Raw genomic sequence first — 8,864 nt, forward strand, 5'->3', positions numbered from 1 at the left:
TTGGCTGAGAAACTGCAAGTCATGTCACTTGCTTATCTTCCCTCCTGACAGACTCCCAGCACATAGGCAGCCCCCCCTCATACTCTCTCCTGCTGAAAGAGTCCTTTCACTTGTTTATCTTCCCTCAGTGACAGGCCCCGTCTTATCTCTCCTGCTGCCCTGACCTGATTAGGGACGGCCATTGTGCAGATGTCACTTTGCTATGTACACTACATTGCAAAGTGAAAGTATGTGTGTGCAGCTTCAGTGCAGGGACTGACAACCTGTGTGATTATACAGCAGCCTGATGGAAGAGAGAGAGGGGGTCATGTTTAGTGTATGATGGGAGTTGAAGTGAATGGAGGGGCAGGCACTTGCAACGTCACAGCAGCCAAAGTGCATCATGGGAAGCTGAAACCAGGAAGTAGGGAAGAAATGAAGACCAAGACTAGAGATCAGGCGATATGCAGACGGTGGGAAATTCAAACAGTAACAGCTCAGGAGGGATGATAAGTATATAAACTATGTTTCTGATTGTTTTTTTTTTTCTTAGCACGGGAGTTGTCCTTTAACATTTATCTCAAGGAGACAAACTCTGTCTATTGAGTCTTGCTGGTAAAGCATGTCACAAAATGCTGTTAAGCACAGCCCTGGCATTATGGCAACCTCCATAACAATAAACGGAAAAAAATAAAAATTAGTCAGAAAATAGACACAGATTAGGATAAAAGAACAAATTTTTGTATCTAATCAGTAAAAGAAAATGTAAGTGATACTTTTATAGTGATTGGTTCTAAGCTGCAGTAACCAAGCCTGGCAACTATACAATGAGGGGAAACAACTGCTTTTGAGGCCAGATGAGTGACTGATGGGCTATCATATGGACAGCTTAGGCTAGTTTCACATCTCGGCAGGCTATACGTTGGGAATTAATGAAATAGGACGCTGAAGTAAGCCCATCATGTTGCCCAGCTAGGGGTCAACTGCCTGACTAGAATGACTAGAATGGACAAAATAGACTGATAAGGCTAGCTTTACATCGCGTTTTGTGAGTACGTTCTGTCCATTTCCTGCAGGGGCGGATTAACTTTACCATAGGCCCCGGGCTGTTCACCAAGCCTGGGCCCCCCCACCCCACTGTAACTATGGCAACACTAGCCTGGCGTTCATAGTACAGTATAGATAATGTCATGATGTCCTGATTTGTGCAAAATTGCCATATAAAAAACTGTGATTTTTTTTTGCAAATCATGGCAGAAGTGTAGCCAGGAGACAGTACACCACTGAAAGTATGAATCTTTTTGGTGGTCATGGGCCCCCCAGGAGCTCAGGGCCCCGGGCTGCCGCCTGGAACGCCCCTATTATAATCCGCTACTGATTTCCTGGACGTATACTTACTTTGTGCAGGACTTAAAAGCATAGTCTTCCACACTCAGGGCCGATTCTGGGGTTTCGCCCGCCTGAGGCAAACCTCAGGCGGCCGCCCCGAGTGATGGCCGGCACCCCCCTCCCCCCGCAGCCATCCACTCACCTGTCCACACCGCAGCCGGCCCGCGCTCTCTGCTTGTCTCCACATCCCATCAGGTCCCGCAATGTCACCCTGCAGCTGTCACGGACCTTCAGGCTGTGGTGAGTGAGTGGGGTGATCGGGTCGCGCGGGGCGGTCCCCGCGCGACCCGATCACCCCAGCGCGTCCCCCACGACCCCGGGCACTCATCACAGCCTGGAGGTCCGTGACAGCTGCAGGGTGACATCGCGGGACCTGACGGGATTGGAGAGCGCGGGCAACGGGACAGGTGAGCGGCCGCTGTCATTTTTGTTAAGTGATACTTAACAAAAATGACAGCAGGGGGGACATAATGCCGCCCCCTGCCGGACCGCAAAATCTGCCGCCTGAGGCGGAAGGCTCATTCCGCCTCATGGCAGAAGCGGGCCTGTCCACACTGTGGAATCACTGTGAAGCTAGCCTTATCAGTCTATTTTGTTCGGGAGACCCCTTCAGGGTGGGTTCACACATACTGGGCTGTATTTACCACTAGGCACCTGTGGTTCAGTACCTAGGGCAGCACCTTGCAGGGGGCACCACAAGGGAGCAGGGGACGGAAACAACATTTTTTTTTTTTTTTTTTTTTTAGTCTTCCACCTCCCATTCAGGGGGGTATGGTGGTATTGGTCAGGTCAGTAGTCATGTGCTTTTACCAGGATTTTTGGCCATACCCCTAGTGGTTATCGCATGAGTGCCTAGTTTTGGCTGCATGTGGTGACGTACAGTAAATGTGGGAACGCGGCCTAAGACTGATTAGATATAAATATGATGTATAGAAACTAGAAAATCCTGATGCTAATTGGTGAGTGAAGGTGGGGCGTCCTCAGGTTTAGTGCCCAGGGCAGCAGCAGCTGGTAATACGGCCCTGCACACTTGGTACAGTCTATGGCCCTGCATTCTCACAGTGGATTTTCATCCCAAATGTAGTGATGGCTTTGGTAAACTATTTAAAGGGGTACTCCGGGCGGGGGTCATTTTCTGTGTACGGCCAGGGAGGGGGTGGATATAGAGGCCGCCGGTCGCTTACCTCCCCAGTTCCAGCGCTGGGTACACAGAAAATGACCCCAGCCCGGAGTACCCCTTTAACTGCCGTGGAGGAGGGTCAGATTTCAGGAAGTTGTATATAAGTTGTTATAGCGGCTATGTCCTATTACAGTACTGCGCTGGTATCAGTGAGTTCAGTAGAATGACCCAATTCTAAGGGAAAACCGCCAATGTGAACAGAGCCTAGATGAATACAGAACAGAGTTGTATAATACAGCTGGTTCAGCTCACTAGATCTGTGCTTGCTGCCATTATATGGACGCTAATGTGCTGCCCGCAACAACCAATCACATCAGCGCTTTCATTATGTAATCTGCAGTGGAAAAATGAAAGCAGTGATGTGATTGGTGGCGGCTGTCTGCGCCGTGATTGGCTGCTGGCACCGCTGTACGGCCGCGCTGCTCTCCCCCTCCCACAGTACAGGACTCCGTTACCCTGGAGACTGGAAACAGCCCAGAGCGGAATAACAATAGTGAGGCCGGGAAGTAACGTGATCCGGGGCCGAGCGCGGGGATGTGAGCGGACGAGAGCGGGACAGTGCGGAGAAGCCGGGCACAGGTAGGACCGGGGGAGTGATCCCGTGTACCGGGAGGGGCGGCCGCTGCAGGCCCAGGCACGGAGGAGGAGGCGGCGGCGGGGAGGTGGTGCAGTGTCCGGGGGATGAGGGAGGACACGGGGCAGGGCTGACTGGGACTGCTGCTCCGCTCTCCTGCACGTTGTGACGTCATCACATCTATGACATCACACTGACGCTTGACAGTACAAAATGTGAAAGCCTTGCAAGAAATAGCGCCCCCTACATGCGGCAGTGTTCAGGTATAGTGACTACAACCCCCATCATGTTCTGCCCATGTAGTATTGTAACAGCTGGAGAACCAAAGGTTGTGGACACCGACCCTAGGTGTGAACGCTATAACTGTGTTAGGCTATGTTCACACAATGTACGTTCCGTACTAATCAACGTCCGTGATTAGTACGGAACTTACGTTGTGCTGAGGGAATGCCTGCCGGAGGGAATAGCGGCCGCAGAAAACCCTGTCAGAAACACCCCACTGTGAGAAGTAGGGAATTCGGATGCGGCCACACTCTAAAGGTCATCCGGCCGTTACTGCAGTACCAGCCGGGATGATCTTTTCTGAAACCGGCCATTCCTGAACGGCCAGTTTCATACAACGTGTGAACATGGCCTTAGGCTGGGTTCACATACAGTATTTTGCAACCAAAACCAGGAGTGGATTGAAAACACAGAAAGGCTCTGTTCTCACAATGCTGAAATTTAGTGGATGGTCATTTTATGTTTTAAAATAATGCCAATTATTTGCCATGACGGCAGATTACTAAATTTCAACATTATGTGAACAGAGCCTTTCTGTGTTTTCAATCCACTCCTGGTTGAGGTTGCAGTATGAGGACCACAATACTGAGCAAAAATACTGTGTGTGAACATAGCCTTAGGCTATGTTCACACTACGTAAATTTTGTGATAATCACAGCTGTTGTAACAATGGCCTTGACTACTTCGGCACTTACATAGTAGTACCTTCTAAGGAATCCTGCCCGGAGTGTATACACATAGTATACGGTCTGGCCGGGATTGCTAGCGGCGCCGCAAGAAACTGACATGTCAGTTTTCTGCGGCCGCTATTCAGTGAATAGCGGCTGCTGAAAACCTGTCAGTGCACACTATGGAGATCTACAGGACAGGGGTAAGGAGCTGATGGTTGAGGTGGGGGTCACAAATCCAAAAAATGGGGGGCAGCAGGGTGGTCGCTCATCCACAGCTCCATTCACAATTATTGCTAGACAAGGTGCAGAAGTCCCATAGAGAATGAATGGGGTGAAAGTCAAGTATGTACGCTGCACTTTGGAGGTCCCCTCCACTCTGGGGACGAAGGACCTCCATTCTCAGGATCAGTGGGGGTCCTACTAACCAGCTATTTATCCCTTATCATCTGTCACTTAAACAACCCCTATTGATAGTACTCTGCAATACATTGGTATTAGGGTATGTTCACACTAAGTAATATAGGCGGAAGTATCCGCCTGTCTCAGTGTCACACAGTGTCTCTATGGGATGGCTTGAGCGCCTCCATTTTCGTCGTTCTCCATTTAAAGAATTGACGTGTGAGAGCAGCGGGAGTGGAGGCACGCAAGCCATGCCATAGAGACACTGAGGCAGGCAGGATTCAATTTCGTAGAGATGCAGAAATACAGCAGCTGACAAGTACTGGAATACTTGAGATTTTTTTTATAGAAGTAAATTACAAATCTATATAACTTTCTGGCACCAGTTAATTCAAAAAAAACATTTTGCTGAACTACCCCTTTAATATTGCAGTGTACTGACTGTACAGGTGATGCTTGAGAGACCCTTAGGGAGGGGAGCATGTGTTGAAGGGCCATAAATCTCAAAGAAATATATTTTTTGACAGAATGCATACAAGACAAAAAATACCCAGTGTTAGAATTGCTGCTTTTAGGCACCTTGCGTCCGAAAAACACAGATACAGGCTACGTTCCCATAGTTGAAAAAATTCTGTACATTTCCAATAATAATCACTTTGGGATTGTGCAGATAATTCTTATAGTTAAAAGTATCATGGGCGAGGAGTAAAAAAAAAGCGTGTACTCACTGCTGATCGGCCGAGTACAGACGCGAGTGAGATCAGTGCACGCTGGCGGTCCATTACAACGTCCAGTTTACCGCATGGCCAGGCCGCGGCATCGTTCGTGTGGCCATCTACATGCATTGTCATCAGACGCACATCCCCTGTGTACACAGATGTGCACTTGATAGCGATGAACTTTAGTGCACAATAAATCAAATCAGCCAATGATATTTGCTCGATTGTCAGTTTTATCTCTGGCACTTTTATGGTACGTTTACATCAAGCGATAATTCGCCCAATCAATCGTTTTAACGATTTTGCAGCAACAATTTGGTTTTTATAACGATCAGCGTTTAGGCGAATAAATTGTTAGAAAAATCTTTATTGCGATCGTTTTAAGATCGCTTAAGCCCATCTCACGCATAGGGTGAAAGACTGTTTACACGAAGCGATTGTGAATGTTTAGCGTACGACCAGCAATGATTTGAGAATATGTTGAAAGATCACAATGTACGATTTCTCGTCGTAGCTTGATCATTCGCTGTGTTTACACGAGCCGATTATCATTCAAATGCGATCGTTATGACAAAAATCCAAACAATAATCGTTCCGTGTAAACGCACCATAACATGGGCCGATTATTGGCTAATAGAGCGATGCTAAGATCAAAGCTTGTCGTGGCTTGATCATTCGCTGTGTTTCATGAGGCCGAGTATAAAAGAGCGTTATGACTAAATCCACCGTTCCGGACGCACCATTGGAGATATTGGTATAGAGCGTGTGGTGTGTCGTAATGTGTGTAAGAGTATATATATATATATATAAATATATATATGTGTATATATATATATATGAATTTTTTTAAAGGGGTACTCCGAGCTAGGGGTATTTTACGGTATGGCGGGGAGGGTGTGATATTGACGCCGCCGTCCACTTACCTCTCAGGTTCCAGCATCGGGTCCCGGATCCAGACGCAGAATGGCTGAGCTGTCATGTGACGCACGTCTCAAGCTGCAGCTCAGACCAGGAACGGGCAGCAGGACGGGAGAACGGGGCGGAACCCGGGAGGTAAGTGGATGGCGGCATCTATATCCACCCTCTCCCCGGCCATACCGTAAAAAATACCCTTAGCCCGGAGTGAGTACCTCTTTAAAGACCAAAATGCCCCAGTAAGTGTAGAGCAGGTTTTCATAGGTATATCTGTAGGACAGAAAAAAAGCATAATTCACATGTAACAAGGTAAAAAAAATGCAACTAAGAGCACTTGTTAATAAAAATGCGATGAAAAATGTGGGGCATCCATTTTATTTTACAAGTGTAAAACAAGGCTGAAAGAATAGCGTGTTGTGAGGGTGTCCTTCTAGTGATCCCCTGCTATCCCCAGCCAGGCTACAGCACCATAACAACAGGTGAGTGCTGCCATAAGCCCCTCGGGAGTCCGTATAGGAAAACATACACGCAAACAGCATCACAGTACAATGGTGACAACCTCCCTGTAGGATAGGAGTGATGATGGGGCCTCACTGTTACGTCAGGTCAGCTTTTAACGTATTCTTTGTAATTGGCAGTATTACATTTCCCCAGCTCAGGAGGGGCTTAGTGGTGTGCACCTGACAGCTGACATCTATGACATCTGATAGCTGACATCTTTGTAGGAAGAGTGAGTATATACAGGTGACTACTAGCCATGGCTGCATCCTGGAAGATTAACCAACAGAAAACGTTTAAAACAGAGATTTTACCCATGTGTTCCTTTAAGGAGGCTATACATCTGTAAATGTGCCCCAGTTCATCAGCACCCTCATTGACATCCCTGAGTGTTGGTCACGATTCAGGGAATGTCACCTACACGCAGGGATATTGGCCAGGGCTGTCTGGAAGGGTAGGACTAGTAAGTGAATCAGTGTCATGTCTCCTCCAAAATGGTTCTCTGTCCATCGGCTGGCACCTATAGAGACATGGTCAGAAGGCACATCAACACCTCTATAAGGTACTAGGAGAAGTTTGTGGGCCAGTATGGAGATGACTGTTGTCCTTTAATGTATGACCCTTATTGGTTTTTTCAGACATCTACATACCTTGCCTATTTAAATAGCCCCTAGACCATTCCCCCCCAGGTTTGTGTGTATTATCGTGTAGTTGGCAGAGGATACATGTTATATTCAGACATTAGCCTGGGGCCCTTCCTGGCAGAATTTTCTGCCTATACTACATATGTTCAGATGGTGTCACAATTTCTTTTATTGTTTTTAGGTGTGGGCGCATCATGGAGAATTATGAGGAAATCTTGAAAATTGGGCGAGGTGCCACAGCTGAAGTGTTTCTAATGAAAAATAAGGAGACGAAGAAGACGTACGCTGTGAAGAAGATTAAAGTAGACGCTCTAACGAAAAATGAGGACTAAGGAAGTGTGTACTGCAAGAAGCCACCATCTACGGAAACTTGTGCACCCAAACATTGTAGTTTGCCATGAATACTTCTGTGACCCTGAGGATGAGCATGTTTTTATGTCCAGGACTATTGTGATGGAGGACTTTGGATGATCACATCAAGCAGAGGAAAGATTTCGACTCAGAAGACGTTATCATGGACTGGTTTATCAGTTGACTATGGCCGTTCAGTACATCCATTCCTGTGAATCCTGCACCGAGATATCAAGACTTCTAATGTTTTTCTCACCAAAAAGGGCATGATTCGTCTTGGGGATTTTGGCATATCTAAGGTAATGAACAGCACGGTGGATATGGCAAGTACATGTGTTGGAACGCCGTATTACCTCAGCCCCAGAGCTGTGCCAGGATATTCCATACAGCTCTAAGTCAGACATTTGGGCCCCTGGGGTGTTTGCTGTATGAGAATGTGTGCCCTGAAGCCAGCGTTTGATGCAAACACAATTGAATAAGCCTCTTCTACAAAATTGTCCGAGGAGACTATCCGCTGCCGGACTGCTACTCAGACGAGTTACACCTATTGGTTAAAACCATTTTAGACAAGTGTCTCACAGAATCAAGGCCTAGTGCAAATAGCATACTAAGCTTAGGTTTGTTCAGGGGACATTAAAGCAGTTTATTGAAAAACACGGAATTTCACCTTACATTAAAAAAAGGACAATAAAGAGGTTTCTCCTCCGGCAAATCGGAGCAAAACATCGCTAGCAAGTCACGGAATGAACAAAGTGGAGGTGAGGTGTAAGTCTGCTCCACCTCCCTCCTATAAACCTGATGTTGGCTCTTGTGAAATATGGATCCTGAGGAATTCTCGACTACCAGCGATAGATCGGATTACTCCGAGGACTTTGACAAAGAACAGTGTTTCTTCTATAGAAGAGGATCTTGAGGGTGACGCGTGCCTTCTGCACCAAAGTGATGACATTCCAAGGAGATTGGTAAGAGCCCAAACAAAGGGACGTTATGTTTTCTGTGTTATTAGCAATCCAATACTCTTCTACATGGAGTTCTGAGGAACCTGAGGCTGCAAACGTCAGGATAGTTTTGCTGAGTTGGGTATTATTGTCTGCAGTATAGTGTATATGCTGTGATAAACCTTTATTATGCAGTACATGTAATAACATTACGGTGAATGTAAAAAGTAAAGTAATGCCGACGGTATATCTCATTGTGTAATGACTGAAAAAACTAAACTGTTTATAACTTACAAGCATGCATATTAGATAGATAGAGAGACTA

At 46.8% G+C, this 8,864-nt stretch overlaps 1 pseudogene; it reads left to right on the top strand.

Annotated features, from left to right (window-relative positions):
- The first annotated feature begins 2,991 nt into the window (after nucleotides 1-2,991).
- LOC138775577 (serine/threonine-protein kinase Nek5 pseudogene) lies at nucleotides 2,992-8,238 on the top strand (annotated as a pseudogene).
- Nucleotides 8,239-8,864: the final 626 nt, after the last annotated feature.

The sequence above is a fragment of the Dendropsophus ebraccatus genome, unplaced genomic scaffold (genome assembly GCF_027789765.1).
Source record: "Dendropsophus ebraccatus isolate aDenEbr1 unplaced genomic scaffold, aDenEbr1.pat pat_scaffold_1786_ctg1, whole genome shotgun sequence".
NCBI lineage: Eukaryota > Metazoa > Chordata > Amphibia > Anura > Hylidae > Dendropsophus > Dendropsophus ebraccatus.